The sequence below is a fragment of the Anabrus simplex genome, chromosome 1 (assembly GCF_040414725.1).
Source record: "Anabrus simplex isolate iqAnaSimp1 chromosome 1, ASM4041472v1, whole genome shotgun sequence".
NCBI lineage: Eukaryota > Metazoa > Arthropoda > Insecta > Orthoptera > Tettigoniidae > Anabrus > Anabrus simplex.
In genome coordinates, this window is record NC_090265.1 from 1,228,127,550 (window position 1) to 1,228,150,778 (window position 23,229).

Here is a 23,229-nt window from a genome sequence, read left to right on the forward strand (position 1 = left end):
CCGGGCGAGTTGGCCGTGCGTTTAGGAGCGCGCAGGTGTGAGCTTGCATCCGGGAGATAGTGGGTTCGAACCCCAGTGGTTTCCCATTTTCACAGCAGGAAAATTGAATTGGCTGTACCTTAATTAAAGTCACGGCTGCTTCCTTCTCATTCCTAGGCCTTTCCTATCCCATCGTCGCCATAAGACCTATCTGTGTCAGTGCGACGTAAAACAAATAGCAAACAAAAAAATTATAAAATATTATGTCTTCAACAGGCCTAGCTTCTTTGAGACTCCCCATGTTTATCACCAGCCATACGTTTAAGGCAGAGCTTAGCATTAAGTCCTTTCTAATAATTTCAGGTGTTATTAAGACCATTTTAAATGAAATCAAAATCCCAAATAGGAAATGTCTTGGACATTTATAGGTTTAAGTGGCCGTTATTTGAACTGTAAGGACCACTTTAAAGGAAATTGTCATCTACAGCAATTTCTGAGTGAAGAAAACCAATTGCTAAGCACCATTTTATTTATTTATTTATTTATTTATTTATTTATTTATTTATTTATTTATTTATTTATTTATTTATTTATTTATTTATTTATTTATTTATTGTCGACAGCGAAATTATTATAGCAGGGTCTGAAGACTACAGAAAACTGTCAATGATTTGTGCAATTGTCTTTGGACTGGATGCAAAAGAACTAAAGCTAAATGTACCGACAGATATTCGTTAATGGCCTATGATAGTAAGCGAATTCTGATATAGAACACATGCCTCAGATGTAAAACATTATAAGCATCTGTCGTGTAGCCCTCCCTAATTCATATGGAACGGCCACCACTGGATCAGTTTAATTCTTGGAGGATGATCTGTCAGGCATGGAGCTGGTCACTGTACTTAACTTGATGCAGAGGTTGTGGATGGTGGAAGTCTTTATCTTCCACTAATCTAGGAAAATCCATAGCCTATACAGAGAAAGGTCTTCTTTTGGATTTCAATAAGATTTACACAAATAAATATTCAGAACTTACCTGTTTAAAACATCACCATTATAAGCATATGAAATATTTCAATTGTGACACTTACCTAAATGATTAATTTGGCAAAACCGTGCTGATGAAAGACTTACCATGAAGACGATCAATCTATAAGTTCCATTAGTCATTCACGTAACATAATCAACCAACCCGTAAAGAATCACCGGATAATCCTCGTGTAATAGATAAATACTGTAACACTATCGTACAGAACAGATCGAATTAAATAGGACCAGTCTCTGCATAACTTCAATCATAGTCCATCACTAGCACAACTGATGTTGCCTTCCTCGAAGGCAAGAACTATTACTTATTACCTTCAAGAAATGCGCGTAACTGCTACGCTATAATCAAGTTATGTTCCACAGATCTATTACACTGCTGTTAAAAAGTGCGATAACTCACGTACCAAGGACTAATAGCAGCAGTGGAAACTTCTGTAGGTATTTCGCCCGTGACATTATTTGTACCGGGCGAATTGGCCGTGCGGCTGTGAGCTTGCATCCGGGAGATAGTGGGTTTGAATCCCACTGTCGGCAGCCCTGAAGATGGTTTTCCATGGTTTCCCATTTTCACACCAGGCAAATGCTGGGGTTGTACCTTAATTAAGGCCACGGCCGCTTCCTTCCAACTCCTAGCCCTGTCCTATCCGATCGTCGCTATAGGACCTATCTGTGTCAGTGCGACGTAAAGCCACTAGCAAAACATTATTTGTTGAGGAAATAAGATTTGATTTACCTTCAGGCTGGAGGGTGAAAGTTTTCATTTTCACTCTCTAATCATAAGGTGACAGATTTATTTTTATTTTATTTTTGCTAGTGGAAATTGCACTAACACATCTAAGGTTTTGGGAGTCGCAAGAATAAGAAAGTGATAAGACTCGGATGGTAGGGGCCGTGGCCTTAACTATGCTGCAGCCCCAGCATTTGCCTGATGTGAAAATAGAATATCTCGGAAAATTATCTTCATAGCTGCCTGCAGTGGGATTCGAATCCACCATCACCCGAATGCAAGCTTACAGCCAAGCGACCGAACCCGCGTGGCCTACTCGCTCAGTGACTGATAATTATTGTCAGTGTCATTCCTTACCATAATATTGACGGCGCACAGATCACCTAATGGTGTAATGATACTTCCATGGTAATAATATATAAAGTCAAGCGACTTTTAGAACCAGATGCAATCCTTGTAAGACATATTCTCCCATGATTGTGGATGGTGCTTGTCATGTATGAGAAACAGTGTTATTGAGATGGAGAATTGTGTTGAGTTTGAATTGCAGGAATGTTGGGGACATCAAAAACGCCCAGTCCAAGAGGTAAGGGAATTAACCTTTTACCTGGAGGCCCGAAGGCCAAACCACTGACAACTACCCAACGAGTCAAACATTTTCATCGTACTCGGCTTATCAAAGAGTGCATATGGTAAATGTACTTTGGGGCCTGTCTAGGCGAGGTGATAAAAGCGTGTATAGTAGACTCTGTGGGACGTGGGTTCGATTCCATGTCAGGAACTCGAAAAAAGTAGAAACGATTAACCAATTCCTGAAGAGACGCCCAACCCCTCTGCATCAGAAATGAGAACCACGTTAAATCATGGAGACTTGGAGCTAGCCATATAGTAACGAGGTTTTGGGAAGGAAGTGGAAGCCTTTACCTTAATTTCTCTCAAAGGCTAGCTATCAATGGTAGAGTGTCCGATTCATGATATCAGGTTCGGGAGTTAGATCCTGACTGAGGCAGCGGTAACTCACTTAGTGTCACCGGACAGAATTTATGGATTCAGCCAAACAATCCGTCCAATATAATTCTGCTTTCGTTGCTTTGCCAGATAGCAGCGTAGTCGTACTGTGGAATGTCAAGGAAGGCCGTCTATATGGCACCTTCTCAGAAGGTCTGCAGCTCGGTGGCTGATGTCATACGACTATTATTATTATTATTATTATTATTATTATTATTATTATTATTATTATTATTATTATTATTATTATTATTATCACATCGTCGGAAGCCCTGAAGATGTTTTTCCTTGGTTTCCCACTTTCATGCCAGGCAAATGCTAGCTAGGGCTGTACTTTAATTAAGATCTCGGCCGCTACTATCCCAGTCTTATCACTTTCCCATCCTTGTGTCGCCGAAAATCTTCGATGTGTTAGCATGACCTTAAACCACTAGAAAGAAAATTGTAAACTTGTCGGAATGCTAGAGAAGAAAACCGGATTAAATAACCACACGTTAAAGAACGACATCCTCTTTTTGACCCTGTTTTACGGCCGGATGCCCTTCCTGACGCCAATTCTATGTGGAGGGATGTAATTACTATTGCGTGCTTCTGTGGTGGTTGGTAATGTGGGGTGTTGTCTGAATATGAAGAGGAGAGTATTTGGACAAACGCAAACAACCAGTCTCCGAGCCGGAAGAATTTATCAGACGCGATTAAAATCCCCGAACCGTTCGGTAATCGAAACGGGAACCCTCTGAACCGAAGGCCTCAATACTGGCCATTCAGTCAAGGAGTCGGGTACACGATAAATATCAACATGCAGTGTATAAATCAAAATGTTATATCTTATCGGGGAAAACAAAATCCAATACTTCTAGAGTTAATAGAAAAAATCAAAACATTATGTTTTATATTATAATCGTAGATCGGAAATTGAAAATGAAGGTAACTTTGACGATATTTTCAAGGAAACTCTCCAATTTCAATTCATTTGTAATCCTTTACAAAAAAAAAAAAAAAACATAGTACTGCAGTGCCGGGAGTGTCCGAGGACAAATTCGGCTCGCCAGATGCAGGTCTTTTGATTTGACGCCCGTAGGCGAACTGCGTGTCGTGATGAGGATGAAATGATGATGAAGACGACACATACACCCAGTTTCCGTGTCAGCGGAATTAACCAATTATGGTTAAAATTCCCGACCCTGCCGGGAATCGAATCCGGGACCCCTGTGACCAGCGCACTAACCATTTAGCCATGGAGCGGGACTGCACATTAGAATTAGAATTTGTGTAAACTGATACCTTTGTAAAATTCTGTATTACCTTACTTTTGAATGACTCTAGTGTACATATTGATGTCGTTTCTTCATATTGGCTGTAGCCTACATATTGATTTTGCAGCAGTATAATTTAAATACAGTCAACCCAAAAAATTATTTCAATGCAAAATGCTGTATGAATCATGTACTACTTTTTGACACCAGAAATCCTCACATGTTTTAATCCGAAATTTTCGTTTTCCGAGACCATGAACCATGACGTTTCACTGTAATTCCAAGAGCACATCCTCGCATGCCATAAGGATACCTGGGGGAGTGGAACATACAGGACTTACATCTGTTGCCACGTCTCAGTTCACGGAGCAAAGATAAGATAAGATTCCACAAGAAAGCACTTGTGAGGTGGTAGCGATAGGAAATATATCCCATCGCTCTTGTTAGTTACAGTGAAAGTCATTCAGGGCAAAACGTTATTGGCTAAAACTCTTGTTTCTCTCGAACTGAAATAGTCACAGCCATGATTGGACCTGCCGGATGGCAGAACAACCTGTGATGATGAGACTTTGAAACGCGGTGCCTACCTGCTCCACCACCACGGAGTCAGGTGCTCGTGTGTTTGAGAATAACTTGTTTTTAATGACCTCAGCAGAAAGTTCGAGAAGTTTTCTGCCACTTCCGGGAGGCTGTTACCGCTGACATCAAAAGCATTCTTACAGTCACTAAACTTCTCTCATATAATAGTGGATAAAGGTGTTATTAACTTTGTAACAGATGAAGGAGCGACTTTACTAACATTACTTTTAGCGTGTAACAACTTTTCATGGATATAATGAAACTGGAATCCGCTTTGTGCTGCTCTTCGTTTCAAAATTCGTTTGATAACCTTGAAGCATAACTATGAAAAGTTTCTATTACGAAACGAAGAGCATGGGAGAACGATGACTCCAATGGAAATCTCCGGAACTTTATATATACTACAGCACTGCTCAAACGTGTGGCACCAGAGTTTGATCCATGTTCCTTTCCATTTAGTAGCTGTGTAATCGGAGTCTGACCTCATCTTTTTTTAGACATTCAGTAGTAACGGTATCTTACTCCATGAAGAAATCCGTAATAATCATATTGCCTTAGCTACCGGGTTGGAGACGTTCTAATACAGGCAGTCAGGCTACCAATTTCGACATTCCGAATGTCTATCCAGCAGCGAAAGTGGAACTCCTCCTGATAGTATATCTACAATTGTTAGGTTAATTCTTTTTGGCGTGAAACGTCACGGTCGGGAATCTCAGGCAACAAATTGATGTGGCGCGAACTATGAATGCACAAGACGTGACCACGGTAACTGACGTAATGTGCATGACGTCACCACAAGATGGCCGCCGAGTTGAGGTATATTTTGGTGCTCGAAGGTCAGTTACGACGTGCTGTACCTTGGTGCGATGATGTCGCGCAGGGGCGAGTGAGATGTTCCTTGATTTGTCTAGAAGAGATCTATAATAATATCAAAACCGTTATATTATAACAATGGTGATATTTGTATTATTATCTATACAAATAAAGTTGTAGGGGTCCACTGTCTCTAATTTCGTTTATATTGTCAATTTCACACATATTTATTCGTTTTAGGTCAACTCAAAACCGTATCAGTAGTCTTTAGCATTCGTGTCTGTCTGTCTGTCTGTCTGTCTGTCTGTCTGTCTGTCTGTCTGTCTGTCTGTCTGTCTGTCTGTCTGTCTGTCTGTCTGTCTGTCTGTCTGTCTGTCTGTCTGTCTGTCTGTCTGTCTGTCTGTCTGTCTGTCTGTCTGTCTGTCTGTCTGTCTGTCTGTCTGTCTGTCTGTCTGTCTGTCTGTCTGTCTGTCTGTCTGTCTGTCTGTCTGTCTGTCTGTCTGTCTGTCTGTCTGTCTGTTCCACCATCACGGCGAAACGGCTGAGAAGATCTCGACCAAACTTCATATTTAGAGTACACTCATCCAGGGGCAGGTATAAATGTGGATATCATTTAAGAAACGCCTAACAGACTGCGGGTTTATAGGAAATGCACAACAGTTTTCTTCAATTTTCTCTTATACTAATGATTTTCTGTAAACTCCGTGGGCTATATATGAAACGTCCCTTCACTCTTTGAACTTTTGTTATGTACATCATTTCGCTTACTCTTCAATCGACAGAGAAAATTAGTATTTTCTATGGTTTCATGCTCTGTACTGAGTGACCGAAAAACCTACAACGAACCTACCTGTTACTATGGCAACGTCTCTGGCTGCTTGCCAGCAGGAGAGTAAAGTAATGCCATTTTTCGTCATCATTCCTGTAAAGACGTGGTTGTTCCTTTGGTAGATGGCGAGCAAGACGTCAAGCTGCCATTCTGAGTGATTTTTACGGAATACCGTTAGAAGTTACAATAGTCTTCTATAGCTCTAAGTGTGATTGTAAATATTTCAACAGTAAGTGGAGTGTAGCCCATTATTTAACACCGCAAGGTGTTTCCTGGGATTTGCTATATTTTTTGCCGTATTTCTCCTCTACTTCCATTTTCTGCTTTAATTTCTTGCCTCTGCTTGCCTCTTTAGGCTTAAATAGTAACACTGTAAGTCATTTTCTTATCTAAGAATCCCTAGGTCTAAATTTCTCCTGTGTTACAGCTTTTGTAAATCCGTAACTCTTATCATTACAATTTAGTGAACGACAGTTCTTTTTTTCAATTCATCCACTTCGTTTTTTAGCCTTCGGTAGAGCTGCGTTTCTCTATTAACCTCTTCAAAACCCCTCAACTCAATTCTGAATAGCATTAGGATTAGGGTCCTCTCTTTATAATGAAAACTCTACATCTCCATTTTGAATAGCAGTAGGCAAGTGAGACTGCCCTTATAGTAGAAACTCCAGCACTCGACTATGAATTGCAGTAGGAAACGGTACCTGCCATTTTCATCAAATTTCCCAACGCGCACATTACATCGCAAACATGTCTCCTTTTTTAAAAAATTGCTTTACGTCGCAGCGACACAGATAGATCTTATGCCGACGACGTTACGATGAGACATGTAATGGCTAGGAGTGGAAAGAAAGCGGCCGTGGCCTTTATTAAGGTGCAGCCACTATCTCCCGAATGCAAGCTCACAGCTATGCGCCCCTAACCTCATGGCCAATTCGCTCGGATTATTATGATTATTATTATTATTATTATTATTATTATTATTATTATTATTATTATTATTATTATTATGCAGTTGTACAAGCACACAATTTTTGGTTCAGAACCGGTTTTCAGACTCTAAGGTATGTCCACTATATTTTGGGCTGCACTCATTCGCTTTTGCAGTTACTTCATTGTTTTGATTTATTTCCATTTATTTTCTTTGCTGATGGGGATTCTTAGCATGCTAATAATACAGCTATTATGTACTGCTTGTTTTTGGGTTCATGGGAGTTTAGAATTTTGTTAATGACAGTAATACATTGTGTGGGTTTTCTGAGAATTTCAGAATATACTGTAGTGTACGATGCCTTTGCTGGCGAGAAGTAGTATTTACAGTGCACTATGTCTTCTGGTATGGGCTATATCAAATTTGTTACTTTCATTGATCTGTCTCAGTCTCATCCTTGGCTTTGACAATTTGAAAGTGACTGAGGTATGAGTGATGCTAGTAATACCATTGCTTATGCAGCCAGTCCCTGTTATGAATGGTGTGAAGATATTGCACATAGGGTCGGTTAGTGCATGCATTTCAGTGGGCTTGGCAGACTGATATGTAATAGCAGCGGCTGGCTCGGTGAGGAATGCAACGGGAAACTACCTCTCCTCATTTCCCTAGTACGCCTCTTCAGTGACGCTTAGGCTATGTATGACAGCTGTTGGCGGAGCTGCAGAGGATCAAACCAGCCTTCGGGCTGAATACCCACCATACATATATACATACATACTGTAGTGTACATTGTTGTAACTGCCCAATAATTCAACCGACATGTCCAGCCAGCTCTTCTAATGTTCATTTCATCTTGGCTGTATTAGCATGTTTTAGATAAGTTTTAATCGCTGATAATGGACTTTACAGTCCGAAAACCTGTTCTGAACCAATAACGGACTGCTCATACGACTGTCTAATTTTAATAATTATATCGACAATATCTATCACAAAATACACAAACAATTAAAACGTGACGGTAAATTAAAATAAGCTACCGACATTTTATGACTGAAAACTGAATCATTTTGGCATACTTCACGAGAATGTCCAAGTATAGGAATAATAAGCGCATACAAGTCTACTGAGATGTATGCACGAGAAAATTAGACTCATTGACGGATCAGATAAAATCAAATGTACAACAGCAGAGTAAACTTTTTCATTCCTCTCCTGAAGGGGGAGGCGGGCCTCTTAGACGGTGACACCATCTCCCATGCCGGGAGATTTGTTACGGTGAATGAGATTTTCGGAGAAGGTGAGGGGGTTGGCGGCCGTAGCCTATACAATGAATTGTCCCGGCATTCGCCTTAGTGTAGGAGAATGAAAAACCACGGAAAACCATTCTCAGTACAGCCGACGGTTGGGGCCAGCCATTAGGTCCAGCCCTGTCCCATCTCCCGAATGCAGAGGCGTAGAGCCGCGGTAGAGCCGTGGCCACCCCTCCTCTGCTCGGTTGGCTGGTCAGAGTGCATAGCAGTTGGACCACGGACCACCTGTGGCCACTTATGGGCCGAGACCCACTCTGCATCTGCCGACCGACACACATTGCCAAATACTGATCAGTACGTGTAGCCTCTGTAATAAAGTAAGAGGTGGATAATTCGAATCCCTTTTGTAATTTAGTGCACGATATGGTGCTCTTGTTTGGTTGGTGGAGGTTTGTTACCAAAGTGTGGAATGTACACCCATTCCCACATCCGAGACTTTGCCAAACGTCGATGCTCCACTACACCCAAAACCATGCATTTCCGCACATGGGCTCGCCCTTGAAAAATGATCAATTTGCAGTACCATACAACATGCTATGCGTCGCCGGTGTTATTTTGAATTACCTTGTATTTTATGGCCTGAAATTATGTTTATGGCCTTGAAATTTAAGCATGTGAACGCTACTCAGTCTAATTGGTTATGCAGTAAAAATATTGCATTTATGTCTTACACAAACGTTAGCATTAAATTATTCTTCCGTGGCAAGGTTAAATTAACCAGAGTCCTTACTGGCGTAACTAAGCTAATCATTATTGAAATTCTGAATAAGTACATCTTTATCTCCAATTATCAAGCAATAATGTACAAAATCATGCATAATGATTGGAACGAAGCTAACGAAGCAACATTTGTGAAAAAGTTTTACAAATTTACTGTAGAAGGATGCACAAATCAAGCTCACTTCAAAGAATGCACGCTGAATTGGAAATCCACAGTCATGGTTTCAACGAGGGTCGACCTGAGACATTAGCCGTTGTCCTTCCGTTTCCTAGATGTCTGTCTCCTTGATTAAATGGGCAGAATAGTAGCTTCGGCTCCCGGTCAAGTCAGGGATTTTAATTTCAAATTAATTCCCTTGGGTCGAGGACTGGGGTTTCTTGTGCTGTCCCTAACAGCCCTATAACTCACACAACACACACACACATAATACTATCTTCCATCGCAGAAAAACGCACTTTCACACGGGAGATGCCGTCAACCGCCTAAAAGGATCTGCACCAGACTAGCAATTGCCACAACAAATTATCATATTATGATTCACAGTAGGACGGCCAAAATTTTCTTCCCCGCTTCACAGCTGAATCATGCGTTACCGTAGAAAAGAAGAACCCTTGTATATAATTGCGAAAAAACACGATCCTCTCCTTATGTAAAGTATGTACTGGTGTAAACCTTTTCTCAAGGGCCTCCATGATATCGAAACTCTCTCCGATAATATCATGAAAGAAGTAGTTTGTGGGACGAAAAATCAGTGATATGATCATCATATCACGAAACGTATATCCTTTCTACGTGAAATCGGACAGCAAAAGAAATAAGATTTTTGAATATCTTAGAAAAATACTAAAATTAGTCTTGGAAGGGTGTGGCAATCCAACTGATGAGCCCAGTGCTACACTGGGGCGAAACGCTGGTAATTTCACGACTGAAAAGGCCTAAAGAGCTTAGACGTTTTTAACATTTTCAGTCGGTGAAATTAAATTATGGGAAAATTTTTGATATTTCTTAACATGTTCTGGAAATATATTTATTAAATTTGACATTTTCCCTACATTTAAAAAATATTTCAAATAATAATAATAATAATGTTATTGGTCTTACTTCAAACTAACTAATTTTTTTACGATTTTCAGAGATGCCGAGGTGCCGGAATTTAGTCCCGCAGGAGTTCTCTAACATGATAGTAAATCTACCGACACGAGACTGACGTATTTGAGTACCTTCAAATACCACGGGATGATCCAGGATCGAACCTGCCAAGGTGGGATCAGAAGGCCAGCGCCCCAACCGTCTGAGCCACTCAGCCCGGCTAATATGTTTCAAAAGTCACTACAGTTTCCTTTCCATAGTGGGAGATGGACTGCGTTTTCAAAACGTTGCGGTCTTCCTGCAGTTGCGCGTAACAGAATTCATGCGGTCGGTTATTTTTATACTAGCGCCTTAACTTTATGTAACCCTGCACGATTAGCGTCCGACTGGAAAGTGCAGTTTTTGCACACTTCAGCTGAACACGCTCTGCATTGGGTTGACAGACAATTGCGGTCACTGAAATAAACATGTGTCCACTCACAGAAATTCCCCATTTGTCACTGGACATGCGTCGGTAACGAAATCATGCACGCGGACTTCAAGAAGAGCCAAAAACAAGTGCTCAGATAATTCTTAATGAAGAAGCGTTAAGGATGAATAATGACACCCAGTTTTTTTTTCTTTGTTAGTTGCTTTACGTCGCGCCGACACAGATAGGTCTTATGGCGACTATGGGACAGGGAAGTGCTGGGAGTGGGAAGGAAGCGGCCGTGGCCTTAATTAAGGTACACCCCCAGCATTTGCCTGGTGTGAAAATGGGAAACCACGGAAAACCATTTTCAGGGCTGCCGACAGTGGGGTTCGAACCTACTATCTCCCGAATACTGGATACTGGCCGCACTTAAGCGACTGCAGCTATCGAGCTCGGTCCCAGTTTATTTTAACTGATGACGGCATGTGAGAAAGAATTATAATTTTGTGCCGCAAAAGGTAGAGAAAGTCGTAGGCATTGTGCGCAATTTTTATGGATGGCACGTTCAAGAGTTGCAGCAAACAGTTCGCCAGGATATACACCATTCACGCAGACCTTGGAGGCCAGAGTGATGAAAGCAACGTTTATCCAGTCGTCTTTGCGATTCTGCCTAACAAAAAGAAAGAAATGTATAATCGTTTCTTTCACCTTATCTTGGAAGCAGTTCCCCAATAGAATCCTAAGAAAATCACTATTGACTTCGAAGCAGCTACGATATCAGCCCTACGAGAAGTATTTCCGTTAGCAGAGTTAAGTGGTTGTTTTTTTTTTCACGTGAAGCAATATGTGTGGAGAAAAATACAGGAACTTGGCCTGATGAGCGACTACAAGGAGAACGAAGCTCCGAATGTGAGCTGCTCTGGCATTTTTGAAGCCAGATGACGTCAGTGAGAGATGGCTGGTGATACATTCTCAGCCTCCTTCTACAGAAAAACTTACTGGCTTCTTCAAATATTTTGTAGACGTACGGCTTGAAAACAGCGAGATACCAATGACTGTGTCGAGATGTTACAAAAAAGCGACATCGAACAACAAATGCTGTAGAGGGATAGCAACACAAGATCAACTCTATAGTTGGAAATCCACATCCTCGATTCGACGATTTGGTGGTTTCTTTAAAGAAGGAAGCAGAAGCGACTAACTGTATGTACCTGAAACCGGAGCTCAATCTTGAAGGTAAGAGCAGGAAGACGAAATGTATGAAGAAAGATGCCAGGATTGAAAGAACCCTTAAGAAATTTGAATAAACCAGCGACATCAAGTCCAAGCTTAAAGGCAGTTTCTTACATAGAAAAACTAGCGTAATATTCTTGCTGTTTCAGGTATTCCTAATGTGCATAGGTATGTACAAAGGAACAAAATTAAAACGACGCTTACCTAAATCCGGCAAAAATACTTGACGAAGCTTATTTACAGCTGATTTTAAACGCGCTAAATTTATTTTAATACAATCATTGTGCCAGTCCGAAGCCTGGATAAAGTGTGATGGGAATTAGCATTTTAAAACATATTATTTACCGTCGACCAAATTATTGTATGTACTCGAGTTTTGAGGCTGTGACCCTCTGTGGGTGGTGGACGCAGACGAAGAATACATCCACGGTATCCCCTGTCTGCCATAAGAGGCGACTAAATGATGCCCCGAGGACTCATAACTTGGGAGCGGGGGTTGGCAGGATCGAACCTGCCAAGTTGGGGCCAGAAGGCCAGCGCCACAACCGTGTGAGCCACTGAGTCCGGCATGTTTAATTATTTCCCATCCTATTTTCTCCGAAAAATATGTTAGCGTGACTTTAGACTACCAGACATTAATAAATAAATTTGTACCGGGCGATACACCTCTACACCGTTTATTTAAAAGTTGCGCCAGTTGAAACTCCTCTTCTGGAGGAAGGTTGAACTTTATCTACTCTATTAATTCTCTACTTTCTCAGAAGATGTCACCACGTGGAAAATTTTGAGTTTTTGAACTGTGTCACTTTTGATGTGTTTTTGTTTCGCTTGAAGTAAGAAGTGTGAACTTTCTCTTCTAGAGGACACTACTGAAGATCAACAATAGCGCACCCTAGTGCGGAGTCAAAGAACTATTTTGTTGGAGAAATTTTTATTTCAAAAGTTTGTTTCTTGTTAAATTTCTTTCTGCTATTGTTTAAGTTGGCTGTATACCCCTCTTTTTCCCCTTGTTTTAGATTTATCCAATCCCGAATTTCTTTTAGTAATTTCTGACCAATCTGGTGTATCTTCCCCCAACTTGTATCTGTTGCGGGGTCCTATCCAATAAAAACATTGTGGGCGGGTGTTTTCATTCCCCTAACGCCTAGAAACTTCCGCGAGAGTATATAAACTGCTGATTTTAGGGTCTCCGGGCCACTTCTGTTCCATCTTTCAGTGTATTAAGTACATAGCAGGAGGCGGGAAGCGCCTCTTTCTTCGGCGGCGGTCAACAATAAGGTAATGGCCGATTAATAAATTCTTTCTTTTCTTGCTCAGCAGTTTAACTTTCGGGGCGGGTTCTAAGCGTTCAACCATGTAACCTTTTCCTAAAATGTAAAAACAACTGGTATCTATTCTATTTTAAAACGACATATCGGGATAGAGAGTGCTTAACCCTCTCGAGCTCCCACTCACATCGTCTTGAGGTGAACTTATTCTCTCAACCAATTCTTCCGTAATGTAATGTAAATTGCTATTAAGTCACCTCTGTAGTATGGGATTAGCCCTTGTAATAACGGCCTAGTGCCAAAGTAGGTTTTAAAATCAAAGTGTATTAGGAGTGCAAGTTCGCCTCCTCTCAAATTGTTTTAGAGGTCATTCAATTAACCTGCTTTTCATTTAATAGACCTCAGTAGATTGGGTACTTTACCCCTGTGTTTATGTCCGTTGAGGACAACTTGAAGGTGGAGTTTGGTGTGGCCTAGGAGAGGCTTAAATTAAAGAGCGTGTGGCTCTTTTGGAAACGGAGTGTTGTATGCCTCGAGGAGGCTTTACTGTGTAATTTGGAGCAAGTGCTCCAGGGTTTGATTGGGGTCTTCTGCCCCTTTGTTAAAATTTGTATATCGGAAAGTTGGGCTAGTTGCTCAAAAATTGTGAACTCAGGGCTCGAAGCCCAAACTCTGTAATCCCTGTAATTGTTCATTTCAAATTGTGTTTCGGCTACTAAGTACCTGTTCTTTGTTATTACTTAATATTGAAAAGGAAATATAACCTTGTTAACTTTTACATTAACTTTGATTCCGTAGTTTGAGACCCATTCACGCCCGCACCTTCTTACACCTCTACCTACCACCAAAACACGGTAACAAAATTAATTCATTAATTTAATAAACGATGGACTAACTTTTGTTTTTATAAATGAAGGACTGGTGCGGAGTAAAACAGTGTCTTTTACCTTGGCCTACCTTTAATTGTTCCACGATAAATAAATAGGAAACTTATTTTTTGATGTTTGTATATAAAAATTCGCTTTGTGGTTTATTAGAGTTTAAATATCAAATATACGAGCTTGTATATATTTAATTTAATTTAATTTCGTACAATGTGCATAATTCGAGCTTGTATATATGCGTGACTGTTTATATCGTGGTAGCCACTGGACCGTTTCGTGATGGTGGTCATTACTCTTTTCGTGAGAAAACTAACCAGAAAAGAGTCGAATAGGTCCGACTCTCTTTTAGGGAAAACAAGGGAAAGGTCACGAAGGATGTGAAAAAGTAAGACTGCCTGGGCTTGGCAAACATCGTACCGTGGGGTTCGAAGAGAACAAGAGTTGACCAAGGGAGGCCGGATAGGAAATTGATTTATCATCTACAGAATTGTATGTTACCTAAAGCATGACATGACTTGTTCTCCTCCTTCAGACATACCCAGGTGACGAATTCATGTTGGCATTCCCTATACTTTCTGAACACATAACCACTTGCCTTATTAGTAACTGCCAAACCCATTACAGCACACAACAGTAAATACACCAGGAAGTTTCGATACAGAATTGTGTTTGTGTCTGAAGGTATCAGTCTCTAAATAATGCCCGAGAGAGGAAATCTGCAAGGAGCGAGCAGGAGCTCAGGCAGGTTAGCGGGGATGTTAATGAGGCCCAACCCCTGCCGCAGTAACAGCAAATGTCCTGTGACAACTGGGAAATTTCTGTGAGTGGGCACAAGTTTATCTCTGTGACCGTAAATGTCCGTGATTTTGTGATGACAGCAAATGACCCTGACCGCAAATGTCCGGACACCCTGCATTGTTGCCACTTGTTCGTTAGCTACGTGGTTCTTGTGGGACTTTAGTTTCGCCATAGTAATCGTCGTAATACAGTATAACAGACTCTCTTTATTCTGAGAGAATCCAAATCGTATTCCATTTGATATCCAAACATCTCTTAGTTTCATTTCTTTATTATTTTATTAGCATGTCAGAGCCTCATAAATTTTACAACGCAGATTTGTTCAACAGCCGAAACTAAAAGCATTGATGTATCATATATTTTTGCATTTTGGAATAAAAATAGTATTAATATTGTAATGAATATTTCAATAACAGTGAACAACCAACATGACTCACATATCATTGAAAAAAAAACTACAATCTGTTTTTCAGTCAATGACCGGGCCAGGGATGGGATGAATGAAGCCCCCAACTTGCGGCGATGATAGGAATTGTGCCGGCTACCAAGGCCTGTCGCACTCCTCTGGGGCAATAATTAATGGCTCACAGATGAAATGAAATTATAGTGGAGAGTGTTGCTGGAATGAAAGATAACAGCGAAAACCGGAGTACCAAAACCTGTTCCGCCTCCGCTTCGTCCAGCACAAATCTCACATGGAGTGACCGAGATTTGAACAACGGTATCCAGCGGTGAGAGGCCGGCGCACTGCCGCCTGAGCCACGGAGGCTTCCTTGCATATCATTTTAAAAACCCTGTATTATATGTGTGAAAATAAAATCTCATCCTATCTCTGACGATAATTTTCATCACTACAATGTTGGCCGGAAACGTAGGAGAATTTGTGTTTCTGATCACTATGCTGCGTACTAAAAACCTGTATTTAATCCCAAACCTCTCCGGCGTGTTCATATGGAGTGAGGGCGTATGGCGCTGTTTATGGTGATTCGTCCGTCGGATGAAGAAGTTAAGCCTTGAGCAGTCCCCTTGGTGTTATTCGGCAGGAGTGGGCTATGATACGACATCGGGTTTTTTACCCTTTCCCTACACCATTCTCATCATCCTACTTCCAGAAGCGGAGGTCTTCCACAGGCGTCAAATAGACCTCCACCAAGCAGGCCGAGTATGTCCTCGACCATTCCCGGCACTTAAGTGCGCACGTTGAACTTCATGGTGTGTTGTGGTTAAGAAGTCATTTTGAGCTGTGATGAGAGCGTATTTATGTTCATTGAGAGGAAAACAGGTTTGCTTCAATGGAGGGTTTTTATTGAAGCTAGGTTCAACCATCTGCCATTTTTCGTTATCGAGAGATGATTTCCAATATGCCACGACTCTAAATAATGAACAAGAGTTTTCAGTAGGGTTTTTTTTCCTTGTTGTCAGAAATTACATACTTGTGTGAGTGTCATTTCACGCTTCAAATCTGCTTGTGTTCACTTAAATGGTGGAATGCCAGGCTAGGTTAGTTGCCTCAGCGCCTGGGTAGAACGCTTAGGTCATCTGAACATATGTGGTATCTGAACTGGGTAGGTAATAATTCATGCACATTCATAAACGTAGTAACTAGGAATAATAAGAATGAACAATCTTTATGCTAATATTTGATAATTAATTATTAAGAAGAATGTTATGTTTTGGAAGGTTGCCCCAGTTAAGTTCGGACGACTTTGATGTTCCTTTTGTCTTAGGCGATTCGTTTCCCCCAGACTCGGTTGTGCTCGATGTGGTAACCACGGGAATGGACGGCTGCCATACATCTCAATTTCCATTGTAAACGATTTCGAGGGAGTACAGGGAGAGGAATATTGTCCCATACCTCCTTGCAGGCTTTCCAAAGACTCTCAGTAGTGGCGGGACGTCTAGAAGAAAATCCCCTATTCAGGAAACCAAAGGCACAGAAATCCATCGGCGAGGCATCCGGGGATTTAACAGGGATATCACTAAATGGTATGACAAAGATACTCGTCTCTGCTTCTTTTCTCTCGTAGTAGGTGACTGATGATCTGGGAGTATGACTGGATGTTTTATCCATGTGGATCCAGACATTTGAAACATACTCACCATACAGCCGAGGGATATCTTCGACGAAGTAGGGGTCCATGTCATTCCTCTGGAAGTAGGTAGCATTGATCTTCACATTTATTGACACACTGATAATTCTGAGTTTACCCCGGGCACAATATTTTGCCCCTGCTATGAAACCCTAGAAAACGTTTATTCGTTTTCCTTGACGAAGTTTGAGTGCCCCATTTGGCCCTTTTGGGCGACAGCAAATTGCTCGGGGCTTGTTGGTGTCATCCCAATAAACCAAAGCTTCACCCAGGGTAACAACCGACTGCCATTTATCCCCTGATAGGTAATTTTTGAATAATTATTTTGGCATTAGTGAGCCGTTCCTTAATTCTCTTACTTTCAAAGCATGTCCACTTGCCTTATGCCGCTTTACCAAGTTCAAGCATTCTTTAATAATGCGCTATACTGTACCGTCAGATGTGCTTGTGTGGCTTGCAAGGTGCCTTCGAGTTGATTGATTTTCCTTCAGGACAGCAGCCTTTGCTTTCTTAATGATGTCCAGAGTCCTCGGGGGTCGAACTCTCGTCCGCGGCAGTTTTTTCGAAATAGTTGTTTCTAGCAGGAAAGCATTCTCATGTAATTTCATCACTGCCTACAGAGGGCGTACTAGTGTTGAGACCTTTCATTTTACACTGTTGTACAATCCTCGATAATGGGAAATCAGCGTCGGAAAGGCCAACAATGTAGCCTTACCATATATCTGCAATGCGGCAGGCCATAAGGTAACAATGGTATGACATGGCTGTACGCGGCACTTCTCTGTATCACACTGACAAGACAAAACAGAAAATGACATGCAGCTGCTTCCAGGAGCGACAGGTGCGCTTTAGTTCGCGTCCTGTATTAACTGGAGCAACCCTCCGAAATAATGTTTGTAATATTCTAGTGATTCTTTCTTAATCGGGTTACAGTCCCTCAGCGAGGGATCCTCTCCCCCCACTACCACCCTAAGGGCAGTGTCGTAGAGCGTGAGACTTTGAGTCGGGGATACAACTGGGAAGGAGGACAGTACATCACCCAGGCGGCCTCACCTGCTATGCTGAACAGGGGCCTTGTGTAGGGGATGAGAAGACCGGAAGGGATAGACAAGGAATAGGCAATGAAGGGGTGTCCTTAAGTTGGATACCATCCCGACATTTGCCTGGAGGAGAAGTGGGAAACTACGGAAAACCACTTCGAGGATGCCTAACGAAGGAATTGAACCCCCTCTACTCAGTTGACTTCCCGAGGCTGAGTAGACCCCGTTCCAGTCCACGTACCATTTTTCAAATTTCGTGGTAGAACCGGAAATCGAACCCGGGCCTCCGGGGGATGGCAGATAATCGTCCCTCGCACTAACCACTACACCACAGAGGCGGACATCTTCTAGTGATTACGTGGTTCATTTAGAGTGGACTATGAGACAGGTGTGTTTAAAGCATGTTGCTGTATGTTCAACATTGTCCTGTGTTAGGTACGTTGCTGTTGGTTGATGCTGATAGTAGGTCCAAAAACTGAAACATGTTATGTTTAATTAAGTGGTTTATTTTTATATCGTTGAAGCATAACAGTACCGTACGATTCTGTGCGGCTTTCATCTATGAAATACGAATATGTAATCCGATTGTTTAACCGGATCAAGACAAGCTTGGAAGTATTTACAAATTTGACTATGTATTCCCTACATTTAAATGTAATGAGTTAGGACATCTTTACAGTGTTTGTTAGACCATCAGCCTCGATGAAGTTAAGGCTATTGTTCTTGTGAAGAAGTGACCTTTTGAACTCTTTAATAATGAGATGAATTAATTACAGTAACTTCAGTTTAAGGAACAACATTTTACCATATTCCAGGCTCGACAAAGCTATCAGAACCAGAAATACATCGGCCGGGAGATGGAAGGATGTTAGTAATTAACGCAGGGGTTTTCTTTGTTCTCTTGATGCTTAATTAACATCAAATTAGATGTTATGAGATGAGTAGTATACATGACCAATGAAAGCTGAATTTGTTTGAAATAATTTAGATCCATTAAACGTAGGCCTATTGTACTTCTTATATCATATTTTTGAATTTTGCCCAGCTTTTCACTCTAAAATAAAATTCATCGAAAAGACCCCTTCGAGATTTAAGTATGTCACACTCAACGAACTTCAATTAGCCGGTAAGTAATGTTACACCGGTATAATAATGATTTCGTGTAGCTATTTCTAGCCGAGTGCAGCCCTTGTAAGGCAGACCCTCCGATGACGGTGGGCGGCATCTGCCATATGTAGGTAACTGCGTGTTATTCTAGTGGAGGATAGTGTTATGTGTGGTGTGTGAGTTGCAGGGATGTTGGGGACAGAACAAACACCCAGCCCCGGACCACTGGAATTAACCAATGAAGGTTAAAATTCCCGACCCGGCCGGGAATCGAACTCGAGACCCTCTGAACTGAAGGTCAGTACGCTGACCATTCAGCCAACGAGTCGGACATGTCACACCGGTGCAGTGCCGTGACCCAAACACACCCCCGTTCGAATATGTTTTTAAATAATCACCTATACAATAACACATTTGGCCTCCTAAATACCCCAAGTTATTGCATTAAATCGAACTAGGAAGCAACGATAACTATGGCTTCTGAACAAACCATCTACAGTACAGGACGTGTGGCTTACCTGTAAGAGCTGTTTTTCAGGAAACTGACCTCGAGTTTTCTTGGTCGTGAAGAAAAAACTGGAAGAGAAAAATACATTAGTAAAGGTCGTTCACTCTGACAAGTATAGAATTTGATGTGCCTAATTACAAAGTAATTTACGTAGAAGGTTAACAATTTGGATCAAAGCGAAACATTAAATAAGAAGAAATCAACGTAACTTACAAGGTGAATAGCTGAAAACTTAGCATTAACTGCAAAAGAGGGCCAAGTGCCTCAGCTTCACCACTTTATGAAAACTTGAATAAATAATAGTTAAGTAAACAAGTAAAAAAATACATGCACAAATAAATAAATATATAAATACTTTGGATAGATAACACGGAACTTCCGGAAACTGGAAGAGGGAGAGAAAGTTAAAAAAGAATGTGTGTAAATGACATGAAATTCGTCCCTTTACACTATCGCTAGCTGCGTGTTCCACATCGCTTCAAGGAAAACCTGCAATGAAATTCAAACTAATAAATGGAAATTTACCGATCAAGTTAACTACGCATTTTGAGTCACGTAGCTGTGAGCTTGTATAGACAGGGTTCGAACCTCACTGTCGGCAGCCCTGAAGTTGGTTTTCCGTGCTTTCCCAATTTCACAACAGGCAAATGCTAGAGCTGTAACTCAATTTTTTGCCAGTTGCTTTACGTCGCGGCGACACAGATAGGTCTTATGGCGACGATGGGACAGGGAAGGGCTGGGAGTGGGAAGGAAGCGGCCGTGGCCTTAATTAAGGTACAGCCCCACCATTTGCCTGGTGTGAAAATGGGAAACCACGGAAAACCATTTTCAGGGCTGCCGACAGTGGGGTTCGAACCTACTATCTCCCGAATACTGGCCGCACTTAAGCGACTGCAGCTATCGAGCTCGGTGTGTAACTCAATTAAGGCCACGGTTGCTTCCTTCGCGATCCTAGCGTCATCGTAAGACCTGCCTGTGGTGCTATGACGTAAGACATATTAAAAAAATGGAAGTTAAACTCTACCTACGTTCTGTAAAAAATACGACGGTATAACAATTACATTGGACATGAATTAATGAGGCAATTCTACTCATCCTCCAAACTTAACACCTTAGAACCTATCACCTCAAAAATCTGTACAAAAATCTAAATAGCAAACCTCTTTCATGGAGCCGAGCTGGGTATTCATAGGGAATCAGAATTAGGGCTCAGCCGTAGAATAATATAACTACGCAAGTGAGAAAAATTTTCGTCCGGTGAAACTCTTTTTCCAAAGCGATTACTCATAGTTTACGTGGTCTATAATGTTTACTGAAAAACTAAATTAAATTTAACACCAAACCCTGAAAGAGTGCTAAGGGAAAATGACCAGGTACAGTGAGTTCTTCTCATCGGTCAGCCGGCTGGTGCGCGGGGACTGGCTGGCTGCCTGCCTGCCAGCGTTAACTCAACATTCCCCCCTCCACGGCATAGCAACTTGCTAACTTTTAAAATAGAAAATTTGTATCAGTCCGCCTCTGTTGTGTAGTGGTTAGCGTGATTAGCTTCCATCACCGGAGGCCCGGGTTCGATTCCAGGCTCTGCCACGAAATTTGAAAAGTGGTACGAGGGCTTGAACGGGGTCCACTCAGCCTCGGAAGATCAACTGAGTAGAGGTGGGTTTGATTCTCACCTCAGCGATCCTCGAAGTGGCTTTCCGTGGTTTCCCACTTCTCCTCCAGGCAAATACCGGGAGGTACCTAACTTAAGGCCACGGCCGCTTCCTTCCCTCTTCCTTGTCCATCCCTTCAAATCTTCCCATCCCCCGCAAGGCCCCTGTTCAGCATGGCAGGTGAGGCCACCTGGGCGAGGTACTGGCCATCCTCCCCAGTTGTATCCCCCGACCCATTGTCTCACGCTCCAGGACACTGCCCTTGAGGCAGCAGAGGTGGGATCCCTCGCTGAGTCCCAAAGAAAAACTGGTCCTGGAGGGTAAACAGATAAAGAAGAAGAAAAAGAAAGGATCAAATATTTCCTGGCCAATTCCGGCTTCCACAAGAACAAAGTTTTACTCGAAAATAAAAACATTTAAAAACTTGAAATCGAACTCATATAAATAGCTCTAAAACTACACAACAGATCGTAAAGTATCGAGCATCGTCTCAATGAGGAATTCTACAAAAAATCACTTCACGCATAGGTAACAGGCAGTACAAATCTTACATGTAAACACTCAAGAACTATCCGAGCAAAGCCGGATACTACAGCTAGTAAACTATAAAACATACTCAACGTGCGTTTCGAAAGGTACCTTGCCTTTCATCATCAGCAGAAGACAGAAAACGGAAACACGACGCATCAATGGTTGCTAAGAGAATGCAACAAAGAACTTAAAATTGTGTCCTAAGATGTAATAGGAAACCAATTTAGCCCCATGCTAGGGACAACGAATGGCAGCAGAAACGCATCACTTCTGATAGTTCTGATAATACAACCTGTGACAATAAAGTTCGGTGAATGAAGTCTGAACGGTCGATCCGGCAACACTGGTGACACGCGACGCTGCACCTGCGTGGCAGCAGGTTTTGACCACCTGCTCCCAATGTTGTTCAGTCGAGCATCGTGTGTGCCGTGGTAGACCTGTTTGACACAGTGCGTGTTTAGTGCGTTGGTTCTGAATTGCGAATAGGAACATGAACGACCAAAAGATCAATGTACACTTTTGTTTTAAGCTTGGCAAGACACCGAATGAAACGTATGCGATGCTGGTACGTGTTTGTGAAGATCAAACACTGTCCTTGAAGTGTGTGTACGAGTGGCTCGCCCGTTTTCAAGGAAGCCGGGAATGTGTTTCTGACAACCCCCGTAGCGGAAGACCGGCAACCGCCGTCAGTGACGATAACATTGAGAAGCTGAGGACATTAATCACGAACGATCGGCGATTAACTGTGCCCATGATAGCGAATGAACTGCAGATTAACCGTGAATCCGTGCGGCAAATCGTTACCCAGAAGTTAGGGAAAAGCAAAACGTGTTCTCGTCTTGTGCCACATCACTTGACTGACGATCAGAGATCAGAAGCAGGCACGTTTAGAGGCTTCATAGGATTTTGTCGAAACGGCGGATACGACACCAAATTTCTTGAACTGTATCTCCAATGAGGATGAAACCTGGTGTCTCAGGTACGACCCTGAAACGAAACGTCAAAGCATGGAATGGCGTTCTCCCGGATCCCCTTGTCGGAAAAAGGTCAAAGCCTATTCTCACGACTCAAACTCGCTTTGAAAGGAAAGAGATTTGACGATATTCCTGGCATCCAACGAAACGTGACGAGGCTTTTGAACACCATCCCAAGGGAAGCCTTCTTGCAAAGTTTCCAGGACATGTACCGCCGATCTCAGCAGTGTAGAGTTATGGGCCCACGAAGGAAATCACTGAATTCATTGTTCACGAGAGGCGGTATTTCCGAGGTTCTAAATGTTGTTTATCAGCTCCTCCTTAACGGACTGAAGTAAAACTAAGTGCAAGGAAAATCTAGACGTGTATACTTTAATAATGCCAAGTTTCATAGAAAATGGGTAAGCAGTTTTCACGTAAAAACCGAGTGACGAATAGAAGCTTGT

The 23,229-nt window shown here is 42.0% G+C and overlaps 1 protein-coding gene across 2 annotated transcripts in view; it reads right to left on the bottom strand.

Moving 5' to 3' along the window:
- LOC136877776 (very long chain fatty acid elongase AAEL008004) overlaps positions 1-23,229 on the bottom strand; it is a 163,049-nt gene that overhangs the window by 76,481 nt on the left and 63,339 nt on the right. The window contains exon 2 of one of the 2 annotated variants that reach the window (XM_067151992.2): positions 19,637-19,694. The gene's annotated coding sequence lies outside the window, so the exon portion shown is untranslated. The remainder of the gene's footprint in view (positions 1-19,636; positions 19,695-23,229) is intronic. The other variant, XM_067151999.2, reaches the window with a different exon arrangement.